The following is a 20,522-nucleotide window of genomic DNA, read 5'->3' as shown; positions in this document are numbered from 1 at the left end:
CTAGCACCCCATTCTCTTTTCCATGCCCTTTAATTGAGACGGTTTCCTACTTTCATCACCCCAATGTACTCATGGGCATCCACTTAGGGTAAGAAAGTGTCATACAGTGGAAAAAGCATTACATTTACAGTTGAAAGATCAAAGTTTAAGTCTTGCCTCTATCACGAGCTACTTATTTAATCTAGGCTGAGTCACTTAACCATCTCCTCAATGTTCTGCCTACACTCTAGAAATCACAGTCAACTTTCCTACAATTCAATACCAGGTTTCCCCCACACTTCACATCACCACATCATTGTGTCTCCATAATGCCTCTCTTTTTTTTTTTAATCTTCCTTCATGTATTCTATCCCCACTGCCCCACCCCATTGGACTATAAGCTCCTAAAAGAAAGAGAATTGCTTACTTTTATCTGTATCCCCAGTGCTTAGCACAGTGGCTGGCATAGAATAAGCACTATCTCTCTAGTATGAACAGTAGCTACTTTCTTAGCACAATTCCAAGGTTCCTTCCAAAATAGTTGGACTAATTCACAGCTCCACCAACAATGCATTAGTGTGTCTGGTCTTCCACAACCCCTTAAACATTAACTATTAACATCTTTTGACATTTTTGCCAGTTTGCTAAGTGTAAGATAAAACCTCAGAGTTGTTTCTATTTATACTTCCCCAAATTATTAGTGATTTGGAGCATTCTTCTATATGGTTGTTAAGAGTTTATAAATCTTTAGGACATTGTTTGGTCATATCCTTTGGTCTATTGCAGGATGATTTTTGGTCTTCTATACTATACACTCGGTTCTTTGAATGAAATTCCTTATACATCTTGGCTATCAGATCTTTATCAAATTTATCCTTTGTAACATGGTCTCTGGTATAATCATCCCTCTGTTCCAAAATCTAGAGTAGTTCTCTTTTGCCTTGAGTAAAGTTCAAATTCCTGGCATGTATTGTCACCAAGCTACCTTTATCTCACAATGACTCTCCTTCATAAACTGTTAATCTAGCCAAACTGGATAGTTCTCCACCCCAAAACACCCAGTGATACTTCTATGCCCTTTGTTCATACAATTCCCTATACCTACAATACCTGCAGTCAACTCTGAAAATAAATGAGCAAAATGTTCACAGAGGTTATAAGCAAAAAGCCTTCTTTATTTCATTGGAAGAAGGAAACTAGACATATGTGCCAGTGTCTGCACTGATACCAAGGAGACCCACTGCAGAAAAGCCAAGCCTTGATACATATAGTAGTGGCTAGACAAAGAAACACAGAGTGAGCTGTAGCTGTGGTAATGAGGGGGTAACAGCAACAATGAAGCAAGTTTGATTCATACCAGGGCTTCATGACCAGATCATGGTTTCTATAGGTGCTTGTCCAAACTCAGGAACTACTTGGGATTGGTGTGAAACAATTCTGGGCTTTTGCTGCAGCAGAGTTCATCCAGACAGTGAGCACAAAAGATTGTTGTTATGCCAAGCTCAGGGCACAGCTTTCCTGCTATATCTTAGCTGTGGAAAACAGGGTGTCTCCTAATAGTAAAAAGAGAGGAATAGGGGGCAGCTAGATGGCGCAGTGGTTAAAGCACTGGCCCTGGATTCAGGAGTACCTGAGTTCAAATCCAGCCTCAGACACTTAACACTTACTAGCTGTGCGACCCTGGGCAAGTCACTTAACCCCCATTGCCTAAAAAAAAAAAAAAAAAAAAAGTTAAATTAAAAAGAGAGGAATAGTCTTGGCATGAGGATCTTGACATTGCTCTTTGGTCCATTTTTAACCACTTTTCAAAGAATTATAGTTATCTTAGGTAGATAGCTTATTCTTCTACTTACCTAGAAGTCCAGTGAGAACAGGGATTGTGTGCTAGTTGAACTTTTTATCTTCTACAATGCCTACAACAGAGCTATTGAACATAGTAGATGATTAATAAATGGCTATTTTGATTTTAAAGTTAACACAATAGTGTGGTCATTTTTTTCATATGAGCAATGAACTCTTCCATTAATTGTTTCATAACTTCTCTTCTATTTTCAGTTAGAAGTAATCACTGGAATCATGACCACATTTCCCCTATACTGGGGAATCAATCTTTGTCTCTAATCCAAATTTAACTAGCACATATCCTATTCCCAAAGAGCAGGGAGACCTTGTGGCAAGAAACTACTATGTAAAATTGTCACTGTGGGGGATGCCCAAAAAAGGATGATTAGGATAGTAAGAAAGCTGGAGGGGGCGGCTAGGTGGTGCAGTGGATAAAGCACTGGCCCTGGATTCAGGAGTACCTGAGTTCAAATCCAGCCTCAGACACTTGACACTTACTAGCTGTGTGGCCCTGGGCAAGTCACTTAACCCCCATTGCCCTGCAAAAAAAAAAAAAGAAAAGAAAAGAAAAGAAAAGAAAAAAAGAAAGCTGGAGAGTAAATGATGACTAAATTCCTTGAAGGAAGTTGAGATGTTTACCATGGAGAAGAGGAGGTTTAGGAGGTAAATATTAACTATCATTAAGTATCTGAAGACAACCATCATTTAGAAAATGGATTCGATCATTCATTTGTTTGTTTGTTTAAGTCATGACTGACTCTATGTGACCCCACTTGGTTTGTTTTGTTTTGGTTTTTTTTGGCAAAGACACTGGAGTGGTTTGCCAATTCTTTCTCCAGGAAAAATGGATTAGACTTGTTCTACTTGGCCCATGAGGGCTGAATTAGGAATAGGTAGATGTTGAGATTCAGATTTTGACTAAAATGCCAGGCCTGGAATGAGGAAGACTCATCTTCCATCAGTTAAAATCTGACCTCACACATTTACTAGTTGTGTGACCCTGGGCAAGTAACTTTGCCCCATTTGGCTTGAGATAAAGGAGACACTAATAATTAAAACTCTCAGAAGTGTATAAGGCCACCTGATTCATTCAAGAAGCATTTCATAACTACTTTGACCTCTAGGAATTTGCAAGGGGACTGTAGGGGGACAACAAAGTATACACTAAAAATTCAATACAAAATAAACACAGAATCACTTCAAGGGGGAATGTACTAACATCCAGGAGAGACACGATAGGCTTCCTATAGGAGGTGGCCCTTGAGCTGGGCTTTGAAAGATGTTAGGGGGCAGCTAGGTGGCACAGTGGATAATGCACTAGCCCTGGATTCAGGAGGACCTGAGTTCAAATCCGGCCTCAGACACTTAACACTTACTAGCTGTCTGACCCTGGGCAAGTCACTTAACCCTCATTGCCCCGCAAAAATAAATAAATAAATAAAATAACACAAGCCTATTTAAAAAAAAAAAGAAGAAGAAGAAGAAGGGGGCAGCTAGGTGGTGCAGTGGATAGAGCACCAGCCCTGGAGCCAGGAGGACCTGAGTTCAAATCTGGCCTCAGACACTTGACACTAGCTGTGTGACCCTGGGTAAGTCACTTAACCCCAATTGCCTCACCAAAAAAAAAGAAAGAAAGAAAGAAAAAAGAGTGCATTCTACCCTTGAAGATGAGGGAGCTTCAAAAAGTAGCAGTTACTCCATTAACAAAGGTCTTCAGGCCGAAGCTAGATGTCTATTTATTGGGAGTGTTATGGAAAAGATCCCTGTTCATATTGGACTATGGCCTCACAGTTCCCTCATACCTTTGAGATTCTGTTTACTATTCTAGTTAATAGCTCTCTATATTTTTTTCCAGTCACCTGTTTCTTTTTCCCTGTTATGCTTCATTTATAAATGGATCCCTTGTTTTCCTGTAGAATTTTTTTAGAAATAGAAAATATTGTTTTATACACAGGTTGTATTTTTTAAATTCCCTTTATGAACAGCAGGGAACAACCCAGAAACTGTGGAATGAGCTATCAAACAGAGATGAATAAACTTCAAACCAGGAAAAAAGGAGAGAAAAATCAATTGGCTAAATTCCAAACTAAAATTTTGCAATTGATTTTTTTTAAATCACTGATTCCAGATGTCTAATTCATTTCAGAGTGGTGTGATAGATTTTTTTTCCTCTTAAAGAAAAATGTACTAGAATGATTCAGTTTACTAAACATTTCTTGAGCTCCTATTATGTCCCTTATATTACTAAATGATAAATTAGCTGTATGGACTTGAAGGCAGGGACTGTGTCTTTTTTTTCTTTTATTCCCAATAGTACTGTTAAGTGCACAGTAATACTCTTGAAATATATTAAATGAAAGAATGAATAAATTATTCAAGTTACTTTATCTCTAAGCTTCAGTGTCTATAGGAGATACATAATTCCTGATAAGAAGGAACTTACAGTCCTGTTGATTTTAGACCTGGACTAAGAAATCTTTCTTCTTTCCATGCCATTGACCACAAGGGAAAAAAATCAGAGAGTATCCATAATAGAACTTGTGACTGTTCCCCAAAACCTACCCCTGATCACAATTCCCTAATCCCCAGTCAACTTCATCAAGGCAGTGCAGAGTAGGGACTGGCAAAGGGCACTAGACTTAGGATCAAGGGACCTAGGTTCAAATTTGTCTCAGATACTTACTCAGATACTTAATCAGTGGTGTCAAATTCAAATAGAAAGGGATCCCTGTGGGCACATATTAATTTGGAAACCACACATCAGCTTCATCTATGTTGCATTGTAGTTTTATTTATTTTGTTAAACATGTCCCAATTATCTATTTTTTTTTTTGGTGGGGCAATGAGGGCTAAGTGACTTGCCCAGGGTCACACAGCTAGCAAATGTCAAGTGTCTAAGACTGGATTTGAATCAGATCCTCCTGAATCCAGGGTCAGTGCTTTATCTACTTTGCCACCCAGCTGCGGGGGCACCCCCCCCCCCCCCCCGCCTAATTACATTTTAATCGGGTCCAGGCTACCTGGTATGTACCCTGTCATAAGTTTTACGCCTCTGTCCACAGCCAAGTCATTTCACCTCTCTTCTCAGTTTCCTCATCTGTAAAATGGGGGGTGATGATACTTTTGTTATCTATATCATATGTTTGTTGGGGAGAAAGTACTCTGTACCCCTTAAGGCTGTATAGAAATGAGATATCTGATTCTTCCCTCACCTTCCCATCTAATCTATTCTAGAATGCTGTGGATTCTACCTTCACGTATCTTGCATCTGTTTCTTTCTTTTCACTTCTCCTATGGCGGCCCTTTTTTCAGGCTTTCAACTCTTCTTATTAAAATTATTGTAGTATCCTGAGTGTGGTATAGTAGAGAGAAGACTGCTTCTAGACTCAGAGGACATGGACTTGAATCCTGCCTTTGATACAACGTCCATGTGACTTTGAGAAAGTCACTAAACCTCCCTTGGCCTCAGTTACCTCCTTTATAAAAGACGGGGTAAGAGTACATAGCCTCTGTGGTCCCTTTAAACTCTAGATTTATGATTCTATGAACTTATCTTTACATGTCCAATCTCTTTTTTCTTCAGTGTATATTAATGCCACTGTCCAAGTAATGTCAGTACATGGCTTTTAGCATATCATTCCCCATTGTTCCTGTTTTGTTTTGGGTTTTGTTTTTTTTTTTTGCATTCAACAGACAGTCTGTACTAGATATTTAGACCACATAAATGAAACACAACACAGACACTCAAAATAATCTTCCATGGCTCCCCAGTAGCTATAGAAGAAAAAAAATTCACTTCCAATCTACTTTTCCAATTTTTATTTCATTAAACTCCCCATTAAACTGTATTACCAGCTGCTTTCCTGTTCTCAGCTTACCATTTCGTTCCATTTACACAGGCAGATTCCTAGCAAAGACTCACTCCGTGCCTCTGATCTTTCTCTTCTTTCTAAATGCAACTTGGGAGCCATCTCCTCCAGAAAGACTTGCCTAAATCCTTAACCTCCCCCTAAACACCCCCCACTATGTGTCTCAACTAAGAGTAATCACTCTCCTCAATTTCTGATTCCTCTAGCTTGATTTTTCCTATGCACTTATGTTTTAATCTATACTATAGTTATTTGTATAATTTTCCTCTCCTCTGATAAGATTGTAAGCTCTTTGAGAGCCTGCATGGGTTCTTGTTTCATCTTTGATTAAATTAAGGCTAATATACTCAGAACAACTTAATAGTTGTTTTTTTCCCCCTTAGATCTATAAAGACCTTCAACCTCTCTTTTAAGTGGAACTTATTAAGTACAAAGCAAAATATCTGTGATTTCATCAGGGTAGGAGATGCCAGACACTGTAGAAATTCCTTTCACCCTTGGTAATCGTACCTGGCCCTGGAGCAATCTTGGTTCCCTTCTGTTCTGTTACCCCATAAAAACCCTGTCCTCGGTTCCCATCTTTGGGTATTCCTAGTGTCTGAGCTTTGAGATACTGCGAACTATAGCTCCTTTGCCCTGATTAAAGACCTTATTTCTCCTATATTGATTGTTTCCTTAATTTCCAGTTTAACACAATCTTACTTGCTGCTATTGCTACTTTATACTGGCTACTTAAAAACTTACTCACTATACTGATCAGAAGGAAGTGGTGGTCAGGGAGACCAGAACAAAATACAATTTTAATGCATATATCCAGAGTCACTCCATTAATAAGTTTCAGAATTTGAATGTGAAGCCTTCTAGACTTCAAACCTCAATACCACAATGTCTCTCTAGTAATAATAGTATCATATGTGTGTGTGTGTGTGTGTATATATATATATATATGTGCATATACATGTATATAGCAACTAGGTGGTGCAATGAATGGATAGGGGGCTGAATTTGAAATCAAGAAGACCTGTGTTTGAGTCCTACCTCAGATATTTCTAGCTTTGTGACTTTGGACAAGTCACTTAATCTTTCTCAGCCTCACTTTCCTCTTCTGTAAAATGGAGATAATAGCATCTATATCACAAATTGTTGTGAGAATCAAATGACATAACACATATTGCAAATCTTAAAGCACTATATAAATATTTAGGCAGCTTGGTGGTACAGTGGATAGGGAACTGGGCTTGAAGACAGGAAGACCTGAATTCAAATCCAACCTCAGACTGTGTGACCTTGGGCAAATCACTTAACCCTGTTTGCCTTTTTTTTTAATCTGTAAAATTAACTGGGAAAGAAATAGCAAACCACTCCAGTATCTTTGCCAAGAAAGCCCCAAATGGAGTCACAAAGAGTCAGACATGACTGAAAAATGACTGAACAACACAAGCACTTATTATTGTTATTATTATCATTCATTTTTAAGGTCTGCGAAGTTCTTTTAGATCCTAACAAAGATTCTGTGTGGTAGATGCTGAGAGAAGCTGAGAGGGACACAGCCATTGTCATTAAGTGAGGTAGGATTTGAACTCAGAAATTCCTGACTCCAAGTCCTGAATTATATCCACCATATCCCCTTGCAAATACAAACGACACCAACATATTCTGGAGTTCCACCAGATAGTCAGTTAAAAGTGAGAAAGAAAGAAGTGTAAGGAAAATAAGAGAGACAGATAAAAGGAAGCTTGTTAGCATGTGTTCAAGTTGTATAGATTATCTCTGCCAGAGATTGTATTACTTTGGGATATTGAAACACAAGTGTGGCTCAGACTATACTGAGGCACTAGTTGGGAGAGAGAGTGGAGGTAGAGGGAGTGGAGAAGGAAGCAACTAAGCAGCTCTCCACACAAAGGTAACTGAAGAGAAAGGTGAGGAAAGGGGAGAAAGGATCTAAAGAGAGAAAGCAAGCCAAAAGCCAGGGATTCCAAGGGAATACTTCAGTGAATCTAACAGGAAGAAATCTGCATGCAAAGGGAGGAACTGCCTAAACTCAGACTACTAGTGTTGACACAGACTCAAGATCAGCAGTGCCCCTGGAGAGGGGAAGAAAAGCATTGGAAATTCTTGCTGCCAAAACCCAATCTCTTTCTATGGAAAGCACAGTGCTTGGCACATAGTAGAAGCATAATAAATATTGATTGATTGCTTGATTATGGAAGAACCTAATCGTATAAGCATGTTTGTAATTGGTGAGTTGTAAGGGACCTTCCAAGTTATATTTGTTCACCATTTCCCTGGGTTTAGAATTTAGGGCTGGAGCCAAATAAGCAGGGGCGGGGAAATCTCTGCAAAGGTATTGTAGCCTTTTGTGCAACTCATTGCTCACCTCCCTCCTCTTTTTCCCACCTTTCCCAATGCCAAAGATACAAAAGTGGTGTTCTGTATTTGCAAATACAAAAACTTGGGTTTGATTCCTGAATCTGTTGGCTATGTTTGTTGAAGAATTTATTTCTCTTCTCTGGGCCTCCCAGAGTTCCCATAATCTGTAACAAATATAGAGGTTGTTGATAAGAATGTATGGACCAGGGGGCAGCTAGGTGGCGCAGTGGATAAAGCACCAGCTCTGGTTTCAGGAGGACCTGAGTTCAAGTCCAGCCTAAGACACTTGACACTTACTAGCTATGTGACCCTGGGCAAGTCACTTAACCCTCATTGCCCTGCAAAAAAAAAAAAAAAAAAAGAATGTATGGACCACCTGGATCCAAAAGGATTTTATGAAGCCCTGGATTAATAGAAGCAAAATGTCCTTTGACTGAACTTCAAACTGCACCCAGATAGCTAGCAGATAAGTCCCAATTTGCTGACTTCTTTCCCTAGGATAGTAAGTCCCTTTCTTGTAAAAATATCTGGGCATCCTCCTCCTTGCCAAACCCTTTTTGGAAATCATATAATCTTATTGGCATTTCCTACATTCTTGTTATAACTGAAATTGTTAAACTGATTTGCATTAAGTCCATTCTTGTAATAGTATTTGCTGTTGATTTGTATCATGCTAATGAAACTGATAACAACCTTAACCAGTGAACAAAGAAACCATATATATCTTCAGAAAGAGGGAGTCATCAAGCTCCTTCTTTGGAAGGGGTCTCTGCATGATTCATGTCTACTTGTTCTTGTGACAAATAAACTAGTACTATGTTTTTCCATTAGTAGACATAATGAAAATAATTTCTCTAATCTGTTTTTTTTTCCTGTAGGAGACAGGCATAAAAACAAATATGACAAGGTTAATCCAAAAATTAATAACAGTAAATCATACTTGTTTATGACTTTGCCATCACTTTTCTTCAAAATATGACCAACAAATATTAAAAGCCTACTATATGCTTTTCCCTTCCCTAGGTCCTAAGGATACAAAGACAAAAGAAAATCTGTGTTGAAGTAAGCAAGGTCACACCCTTCAATTCCTTGGGGTTATGGGCTTTAAAGTGTGATTAATCTATCTGCAATTTCCCTTTGAGATTGTCTTTAGCAAATTAATTCTTGTTCAGCACAGATATTCCTTGCCCTAAATCCTTAAATATTAAAAGGTTTCACTCTAAACATGATAATCTGAGCCGCCCAGACTTTAATTAACTTCCATAAATATTATTAACCATCTACTATGTTCTAAGTACTATATTGAAGGAACAAAGATAGATTAAAAATATAAGTCTGGTGGTGAGAAAAATGCAAATGAAAAATTTCTGGATTGAAAATTTGGAGAAACAGATCACTTCTGGGAGTAGGGGTAGAGGATAATTGAGTTGGTTCCTGAAGGAACGGGTTTCAACTTAACCTTGATTTACTGAGAACTGACTGATCCCCACCTACTCCCCATTCCCAGGCCAATGAATTGCTTGGGCTAACCAATCTTTGTCAATTCCAGACTCTTGTCTTATGGATCTCCCCGAAACAAACTATCCCCCTCCCAAAGATTCCCCACCTCACTCCCAGGACTTTGGGTTATTATGTAAAAGGATCCATTTGCATTAAGTAATTTCAATTTAGAGTTAAGTAGTTTCTTAACTAAAGGATAGTCTCATAGCTCCCTTTCTTAAATGTTCATTTACATTAAGTTCCCTTTGTTTTGTTACCCCATATAAACCCTGTCCTCAGTCCCCCCATCTTTGGGTATTCCTAGAATCTTGTTTTGTGATACTGATACCATGAGCTATAGTTCCTCTGCCCCATTAAAGACCTTACTTCTCGTATATTGATTGTTTCATTAATCTTCAGGTTAACAAACTAAAGGAAAAATGAAGCAATCCATTCCCAGGGAGGGGAAAGGTCAGAAAAAGGAGATAAGGGAAACAGAACAGGATAGGATGAGACTAGGGGATAGAAACTTGTCCCATTTGGCCTGTAGTACTGGAAATAGTATTTCATTCAAAATCAAAGAATCTGAGTTTGAATCCCAACTCTGCCACTGAGTGAACTTGGGCAAGGCTCTTCACTTCTTGGATCAAAGGTTTTCTCACCTGTAAAATGACTAGGATTTGGACCAGACACACTCTAAGGAAACTTCTAACTCTAAATCAATGATCACATGATCCAGTCTGATTAGAACAGTGAAATAAGTCTAAACTGATAACCTGAAACTAGAATGTGGTAGTACATTGGAATTTATTCCCTGGGAGGCTACCATGGCCAAGTAATGGAAAGTAAGGAGAGGGAGGGGATATAAAATCTAGATGAGGGTCAGAAGTTCTCAGTTCTTTTTTCCAATTGTGTTAAGTGAAGGGCAAAGCTTTCCAAAGACCTCATTTTAAAGCTGTTTCCTCTGGAAGGAAGGCGGTCCCCAAGGCACAGATCTGTAGATGGCATCCTAAGTAGGAAGCCCAGATTCCAGTGCATTCCTAGGGGTAATGAGGAAGGAATCAGTATTTTTACACACACACACACAATTTTCCCCTGTTTTTTTTTAAGTCATTGGAGAAACATTTTTCAATTTGTGTTTTTTCTAAATCAATTCCATATTTCTTTCTGATCTGGAGTAAAATCATGTCACTGGTTCATGGCACATAAATCAATTTAAAGACAGATGACTAGGAGCCCAGTTTGTCCTTCCAAAGACAGAACTCCCATTACTCTCAATAAGAGTCTGGCCTGAGTAAATAAGAATAGGAATTGGAACCTATGAAGTTATAAGAACTGGATTAAAGATTTAAACGGGATCAAGCAAAGCTGTTAGAAATAACTCTGTGTGTATATCTGTTTCCATCCACAAATATTAGGCATCATTTTTTTTCAAAGATGACTTGGCAGTGTAAATGATTTCTGCAATTCCCAGCTATCTTCTGTCAGTTATGAGTTAATTAGGGAGGAACGGCACAATAGACAGTTGAGAATACAATGTACATTGATTGATTGATTGATTGGTTGGTTGGTTGGTTGTTAAGAATCTGGTTTTCCCACACCCTTAGCATTGATTACTTTTTTGTTTGTTTGTTTTTATTCTACTCGATTAAGCAGCTACTAGACCCAATAAGGAGATGCCTGTCTTCTGAATGGATTTAGCTCAGGGCAGAACCACAGCATTGTGGATATATCTTGCCCCTAACCCAAAGGTTCAGCCCTTCTGCCAACAGCTGAAGATGGCCTGTGACAGCTTGTGAACTTGACTAAAGTTTTAGAGACTGATAAGACTGTGGAGTGGATGGGGCTTATGAAAAGAACTGTACCTTTGAAAGTATATTTACTTGAGGCTGTATGCCTGCTCATTCTGATATTGCTTTTTAATGTACTAGGGGATCAAAAGTCCTGAAAAAGCCAAATTTGGTTTTGTATTTCATTAAATGTCAACTTAAGGCACGTTGCAGTGTCAGTGAAATCCTGAAGTTCTTTCTCCTGGAGTCTGAGAGCAAGAAGAATTTGAGATGTTTTTTTCTCTCTGGAGGATTAGGCCTGCATATATAGGGTTGTTGCAGGTAAGAAAAGAATTACTCCTTTTTTTTTTTTTTTAATTAGAGTTTTATGATACTGATGTATATTTTGCTCAAAGACATTTTATCTTGTAACATTGTGATGGTAAACTCGAGAGAACAAGTTGACTTCTGGTTAACTCTCATAATGGTTCATGAAAGTTTTCATTAAGCAGCTGCTAAAAAGTAAACGAGTTATGATAATGTTTTATAATTGATATCATTTTGGAATACTCAAATGCTGAACATTTGGAAGGAGACTTTTTCTGTGCTCTTAATGTATAATTAAGTGATAAACATTTCTCTCCTAGACTTCAGGGTGGTTACAGCAGATTTGAGACAATAGGGACATTTGGAGACTAATGAGAGTGGCAGTGAGCCAGTAGAGTAAGAGGAGATCAATCACAGGCCATGGCTGCCTCCCTGAATGACTGGATTAGGAAAATATTGATCAATTAAGGCTCCATGGAAACTCGGATAACTGGAAGTTAAGCTAGTGAAGAAAGGCAGGGGGAAAACTAAGCTTAAACTTGATACTTGGGGAATGAATAACAATGAAGGCAACTGAGGAACAAGTTTAGAAATTTCAAACCAGCTATCACCCTTCTGGAAAGAAAACTTTAGGACACGGAGACAGTGAACATTGTGTGTTATAACCAAAAGAAGGCATTGAAAGCAACCAAGTCATCACCTCTCCACTGAATTTTTTTCTCCCACAACTATCTATGTTCTTTTATAAAAAGAGAGGTTGAAGGTCAATACATCATGGATGATGGAATTATAGATTTAGGACCAGAAGGTTACTCCAGAGGTCATCTAAGCAAACCCTTTCATTTACACACTGAGGTCCAGGTAGTTCATGTGACTTGCCCAAGGTCAGATGGATATTAAGTAGCAGAATTGGGATCTGAACCAAGCTTCCATGGTTCCAAATCCAACATGCCTTGTACTGTTTCTTGTTGTCTCTACCAAAAAGTTGTTATTTTTGGATGTCCTACCCTTTCAGAGAGAGAAGGGTCAAATCATCAACAATGAACCTGGATATTCTGTTAGTCTCCAAAGCATTCCATGCTAATTACCTATTTCCCCTAGTAAGATGATGTTTTTCTCAAAACCAATTTTAAGAAGAAAAAGGAAGGGAGGGAGGGAGGAAGGGAGAGAGGAAATAAACTTTAAACGTGAGCCTTTCTGCCTTCTTCCTTAGGAAGAGGACTTAGACCTAAGCCTGGAATGTTTTCCCTCCTCTTTGTCTGTGGAATCTCTGCCCATTTTTTAAACTAAAAGTTAACTCAAAAGCCACCTCCTCCCTGAGCCCCCAACCTGTCACTCACCCTGGGGCCTCATATACACTCATATCCTAACACTATATTACACAGGCAGCAAAGAATCATGGTTAGAGCCAAGAAAACTCGGGATGAAATTCTACCTATAAGGTGTGACTCTAGGCAAATCCCTTAAACCTCTTTGTGCCTTAGGCAGCCCTCCCTCTTCGACTTTTTCTATTAAACCAGCCACAAATTGTGGTCTGATTAAAAAAACTCAATGTTCCTTATACTATTCTCTTGTTGTCATTGGTGTTTATCTTATTCTTATACTAGAATGAACTGCTTGAGGTTACTATAATTTACCCCATCTTGGTACCTTCTCTAGTTTTAGTATGATGCCAAAATAGATAATTAATAAATGCTTGTTATATTCCATAGGCTGCTAGAAAGTTAGGTGGCAGAGTGGATAGAACACTATACAGGAAAATGTAAATTCAACTCTGGCCTGAAATATTTACTATCTATGTAATCCCAGCAGAATGGGAATGGTGGGAGGGGTGGAGGAAGAGTGGAATAAACATTTATACAGCACCAACTATATGCCAGATACTGTGCTAAGTACTTTACAAACAGGCTAAGTGACTTGCCTAGGGCAACACACTGCTAAGAGTCTGAGTCTAGATTCAAACTAAATTCAGAAAACACTTATTTTTCCTGTTATTATTATCATAATCATTGTGTGAACCTGTGGTGCATTTCAGTGAAGAATTCATTTTACAGACATAAGATAAAAAGTGAGATGGTTGTGGAAGCCAGCCAGTAAAAAGGAGAAACTCTTGATCTCTCCTGGTAACAGAAGGTTCTACTTTATCTCTTTTCCTAAAAGAAAGCAAATCATTATCTCCTGTTCTCCAGCATGCTGGCAAGGGTACAATATTTGCTAAATTATGGGAAGAGAAGAGCAAGGATCTGCATGTATATGTGTTGCTGATTTTTTTTTAATGAAAGCCATCTCACCAAAATTAGTATGTGGAGAAAATTCATGATGTAACTTGTAAGACCTTTTTTTTTTTTCTCTGATATGGAATATTATACATGTAACATGTATATGATAAAACATTTAACTACATTGTAGTTCTCTTAGCCACTGGGACTGCAACAATTTGTCACGTTTTCCTCCTAGGCTCAAGCATCCAGGAAAGGAGTAATGTACACAACATTGATCCAACATACACCTTTGCTCCTGGGAATGCTTGGGATTGGTTTCTCTTGCTACAGCACTCATCGACTGACCCAAGGGAAGCACTGGACCTAAAAACTTAAATTGTGTTGAAACATGGCCCTCTAAGGGAATCTTTACTCAGGAAATAAACTTTATTTTCCCTCAATTTTTCTCCTTTTCTGTTATTTCAAAGGGTAAGGCAATCACAGAAACTTTCCGTCAGAAAAGGCCTTCAGTTACATAGTCTGTTCCACCTAAACTGTGAGCCTCTTAACATTCATTTTCAGAGTTCAGCCAGAAGGAAAAAGGAACTTTCCAAGAGAGGTCTGTAAACAGCCATGTTCTAGAGCACTAGTTCCCAAACAAAGGGATTCAGTCTCAGGCTTCCCCTACCTCTACCCCAAGGTATTGAGGTATCGTAAGGAGTTGTGAGGAAAAAAATTATAATGGATTTCTTGGGGGGACCAAGAGGGACCCAGTCTTTGTTTGGCTTTCTACCTCCCCCACCTCCCTCCCCCAATCCCCATCAATTTTTAGGAGGGAGTTCTTTTTTTTTTTTTTTTTTGTAGGCAATGGGAGTTAAGTGACTTGCCCACGGTCACACAGCTAGTAAGTGTCAAGTGTCTGAGGCCGGATTTGAACTCAGGTACTCCTGAATCCAGGGCTGGTGCTTTAACCACTGCGCCATCTAGCTGCCCCCAGGAGGGAGTTCTAATCCTGTGCAGGGCACCCAAAGAATTTTAATATGGACCACTCTCAAGTCATATCAACCAATGGAACTGAATGATGTTAGCCAATTAGCTCTGATCAGTGAGTAAGAGCCATCTCTTACTCATCTAAAGGAGGAAAAAAGACTCAGACCATGAGTTGAATGCAATTCTTGGCTTGCACTCTAGGTGTAGAATGGTACCCCGTTGGTGAGCGCTCTCCTCTTAGGTAATGTAGAGACAATGGCACTGAGGGTTTTTCTGCTTGTGTTAAGTGCCACTCGGCCAATTCTTGTTTTTGTTCTTGTTTTTGCAGGGCAATGAGGGTTATGTGACTTGCCCAGGGTCACACAGCTAGTTAAGTGTGCTCCTTCCACAGCACCAAGTGTCTGAGGCTGGATTTGAACTCAGGTCCTCCTGAATCCAAAGCCAGTGCTTTATCCACTACACCACCTAGCTGCCCCTCGGCCAATTCTTTACTAATATTTAATATACTACAATAATGAATGCTTACTGCCTAGACTGGTACAATAGCCATTAATTTATAAGTATCAACATTTTAGAAAACCCAGTCTGGTTCCCCAATCATTCAGCTAGAAACAGTTAGTGACCCCAGTAATTTGAGTAATACAAATCTAGGCAATGATGTGAAGGTAAATGTTTAACAACTGGCTCTCTGATTTATATACATACACACACATATATATACATATACATAACACTATAAAGTTCTACATTATGTATTAGGCACCTATGATGCATCAAGCACTGTGCTATGCTCTGAGCAGATAAAGAATGATTCAACACTGAGGCTCAGCAAGACTTAATCAGTGACATGCTAAAGGGGCTGCAGAACCTCAAGAGGATAGTGTAGAGTAGAACTGGTTCACCAAGATGAGAAAAGGAACAGAGTGTGGCTAGTATAAAGGTGATGGCCTGCAAGAAAACCATTGTAAAACCATTGTCTTAGATTCCATATGCATTCTCCTATCATGCTTTACAGGTCAGTTCAAATACCACCTCGTCTAGAAGAATTTGGCATCATGGGACCTTTATGACTTTGGATATGTCACTTAATCAGTTTCATCGTCCACCTAGCTGCCTCCTTAGAGCAAAGTACTTTTGAACTTTTCTCAGGCAAAAAGGGGTTGAGAAGAGGCAGCTAGGTGGTACAGTGGATAAAGCACCAGCCCTGGATTCAGGAGGACGTGAGTTGAAATCTGGCCTCAGGCACTTAACACTTACTAGCTGTATGACCCTGGGCAAGTCACTTAACCCTCATTGCCCTGCAAAAAAACAAAAACAAAAACAAAACAAAACAAAACAAAACAAAACAAAACAAAACAAAAAAACCTGAGCTCTAAAGAAAGATTTTTTCTTTTCAGGTGGCTGGATAATTACCATGTGATCTGAAAAAGGGATATGTTAACAAGTTTTGGGGAAGGGTTGAGAAGAAAGGTTCATTTAGTATTCCTCTTCACATGCCCACTTTTTGTATCTTCAGTTCTTTGCTATAGTGTGATTGGGAGCAGGTCTGGGAGGGTGCAAGATGGTTGACTTTGCCCAGTGAAGTGGCTCATGAATGAGCTATCCAAACTCTGATTCTCTACTCTTTCTGCTTCTTCCCTAATGCTCCCTGCACCCACACACCCCAATATTTGAGCAACTGCCAATTCTACTAATCAAGTCATACCCTTGCCTATAGCAGGAAGGAGTTAATAACTGGGGCACATCTTAAGTGGCTCCAAATAGTATAGTGGGCAGGTCACCCTACCTTATGTTTCCTGACTTAATATCTATTCACAGGAGTAGAGAAGGAAATATGTGTCATGGGTGAAAATTGGAACAGTACTACAATTACTAGGAGGCCCTAAGACCCAAGAACACAGGTCTAATGAAAACTCCTAGGACTTTAATCCTGTACTTTGTGCCTCAGTTCAGGACAAGTGCTGAAATGGATTCTGGTTGGTGCAAAGAGATCTGTGGGAAAGGAGAGCTTAAAAGAGGCCTTTTCTTCTGGGTTCTGAGAGATCCATGAGGCATTCAAGACTGTAGGCAAAACAGGAAAACAGAAGTTATGGTATGTTCCTGGAAGTCCTTTGTTACAGTGGAATTAGCACTATTTCTGGATCCAGAGTAAATGAGTTCAAATTCTATCTTGTGATAGAATGTGTAGTCTTGGACATTCAAATCTCCCTGTGCTTTAGTTTTCTTATCTATTAAATGAGAGAATAAGGGGGTTGAAATGGTCTCTGAGTTAGCTTCAAGCTCTAGATCCTTTGACCCCATGATGTTAAGGAGAGAACTAATTTAACCCAGAGAAGATCCAGAGGCCAGCTGAAGTACTATTTAAGCAGCAATACTCTTGTGGTTTGCAACAAAAACTCCAGCACACACCACTGGAACCTCTACCATTCCAACAGATTTCACTGAAACCTAAACCATTCCCCACATGAGAGCATGAGTTTTGAAGGATATTGTTTACCAATACCAGGCAGGGTGGAAAGGAAAAAGATTATACTCCTCAATCATGGATGGGTGTTAAAATAAATTTTCTAGTGATTTGTTTTGAAACTTTGTCCTGATTAAATATTTTGTTATTTCAATCTTTGATTCCTATCTGGTCTGTTAGTACAACAGTAACTGAGTATCTAATCCAGAATTTGACTCTAGAATTTTACTTCCCTGATAAGGGTCTCAAGAATAATTGTCTAAAATACCTCCACATTAAACTTAAGTCCATGTGAATCCAGAGTTGAGTTGAATGCGGGTTACAAGAGATATTTAAAATAATATTGAATGTATCTTAGACACAGCCCCTGACAATACATTTAACTACTCTGATTTCCTCATCTAAAAAAAAAAAAATCAATGACCTCTAAGACCTCTTTCAGCTTTAAATCTATAATACCATGATAAATATATCCAAACCAAGATATCCTTTTCAGAAATTTCTTGGATTCATTTGTACTTCCCTTGAGCAGAATCTAAACAAAAACAAAGTACCTCCCATGGATCACTTGTTACTTGTACTGTTATAAATTTAGAGATGCAGATTATATAATTTGTAGTATCTGACCACCCTAGAGTATTTTCAATGCTCTTTAGTTAGTCTCCTGGGAATGTTCAGATCTTACAGCCTATAAAGATGTGTTGGTAGGAAAGAATACATGTAAACACTGAAAAGTAAAGCCAGATGTGCATGTACAAGGGTCTGACAAGCTTTCTCTTAACACTCTCTCCTAAGATTTTCAGTAGCAAATAGGCTGTAGGCTTTAGGAGTCTCATAGACTTATCATATTCCCCTGCATAATTTGGTGAGCACATCTTTTTGCTTGAGTTGAAAGAAGGTCAAAACATTCATGCATTAGTTGAAAATATTCCTAGGGTAGAAATTGAGTAAACATAAAAAACAAGGAATCAGGGGAATTTGGGGGGTGGGAAAGGAATTAAGGATTTGAAAGCCCAGGCCACTTATTTTATTTTATTTTTTTTTTATTTTTTTAGTGAGGCAATTGGGGTTAAGTGACTTGCCCAGGGTCACACAGCTAGTAAGTGTTAAGTGTCTGAGACCGGATTTGAACTCAGGTACTCCTGACTCCAGGGCCGGTGCGCCACCTAGCTGCCCCCCAGTCCCCTTATTTTAAAGAGGAAGCTGAGACTCCAAGGAAGAGAAATGACTTGCCCACAGTCACCAACTCTGTAGATGCAAAACTAGATCTAGAACCCAAGTCTCTTGACTTAGTGTATCTGAGCGCTCCTTCCACAGCACCATACTCACAGACTCAAGGGCTATTAGGCATGAAATATAAATCACTTTACAGATGGAAACATAGACTCCATTTTTTTTTTAAACTTATTTCAGAGACTTCATATTTGTCAGGGTAAGAAACTTTTCTCTACATAGTCAAGGGACCCTTTGTCAAGTTAACAGTTTGAATCCAGAATCATCATTGTATATAAATGAGGCTTTTTGAGACAACATATCATAATAGAAATTCCTGCTTATGTAGATTTTTTTTTTTGCCTAATCTTTTGATTTCTTTGGCTTAGGGAACTCTCACCCTCTACCAAGGCAGATGGGCACTTGCTCATCACTTTAAGCTCAGAGATTGCATGATGTACTGAGAGGTTAAGTGACTTGCTAAAAGTGACATTTTCAGTATGTGTCTTAGAGGACCTTAAAACCCAGGTCTCTATCACTCTGACTGGCTTTCTATCCACCTGCTGTCTCTCAAATAGATTTCATATTTCCTAAAAAGTTTGAGAAGAAAATTTTATGTGTTCTATTTTTTCTTTCTTTTTATAAAGGCAACATGACATAGTGTCTAGAGGATCAGTCTTATGAATACAGAAGATTTGGGATCAAGTCTGGCCTGTGGCACAGGTTAGCTGTGTAACCCTAGAAAAGGTACTTTACCTCTCACTACTCTAGCACTGAGACTATAAGTTACAAAAGAATTACTGATTTATATTGCTAGAGAGAATCTATACATTGAAAGTTCACATACTGAAGAAATTCTAGGTCTGACCCTCAGCCCAATTTTTTTTTTTAATTTTGAAATGTATTTTTCTGTCAACACTATTTATATTTAGCCACTAAGGGGCATCTAAAACAGAAAAATTTGTGCTCATTGGGGCATTATTAATCAAAAACAGATTTAGTCTTACACCATGCTGGGGATTTTTTTTTCCTTCAGAAGAATTAAACTGAAGGAAATTAGAAAAGGAACTCTTAGTTGGTCAGTTTCCAAGAAATTAACCATCATCTCCCACCAGCCTGTCTATTTAAATACAAAATTATATAGTGGATTGGAATTTTCAGGCATCTGCCTTCCCTTGTCATGGGGAAATGAGAAAACTTCAACCATGTCCATCAGTATTAAGCTGAGAAGGTGCTCCGGGTAATACTTAATTGTGTTAGTTCTCAGAAGGACAAGGAATCAGAGTCAGCCTCCAAGTAGACAGAAAAGTTAATTTGACCAGTGTGGAAGTCTGGTTGGGTTTCTTCCCTCCTCCCAAACTCTTATTGACCCTAATCAGTTATTTTGAAGTCAAGGTGGAACCAAAAGTGGGATTAAAAAGAAAAATAACTATTTCTGCTAGGTTTTGTGTTGGTTTTTTTTTTTTTATGTGAACCGATTTGAACTTTTTTTGGCTTTACTCACAATCATACTGGAACAAGTTCAGTCGCCTTTGCTCCCACACTCAAAATAAGTACAGGTTCTTTTCCCTAAAAAAAAACCCATATGAATGTTTTTGGATCCAAAAACTTCTTAAACCCTACTCACCACCCACCATTTGGACTCTACTTGCCAAGATGCCTGTGGTACTGTGGAACAAAATACTGGACGTGGAATGTGGAGATTTAAGTTTGAGCTTTGATTTTGCCACTGACTAATATGATCTAGTCTTATTCCTCTTCATAAGACTCTGTTTCCTCACCTGTAAATAAGGAATGACTTCACAGGTTGTCAGGAGACACAGCTATGCTAAGGTGTGTAAAATACTTTAGAACTATAAAATTATGTGATAAATAATTTGAGGGTAAGTAAATAATGATTCTGGGCAGCTAGATGGTACAGTGGATAGAGCACCAGACCTGGAGCCAGGAAGATCTGAGTTCAAATCCTCTGGCCACAGACATTCACTAGCTACATGACCCTGGACAAGTTACTTAATTC

The sequence above is a fragment of the Dromiciops gliroides genome, chromosome 2 (genome assembly GCF_019393635.1).
Source record: "Dromiciops gliroides isolate mDroGli1 chromosome 2, mDroGli1.pri, whole genome shotgun sequence".
Lineage (NCBI taxonomy): Eukaryota > Metazoa > Chordata > Mammalia > Microbiotheria > Microbiotheriidae > Dromiciops > Dromiciops gliroides.
The sequence above is the reverse complement of the archived record's forward strand: the minus strand, read 5'-3'. Positions refer to the sequence as shown.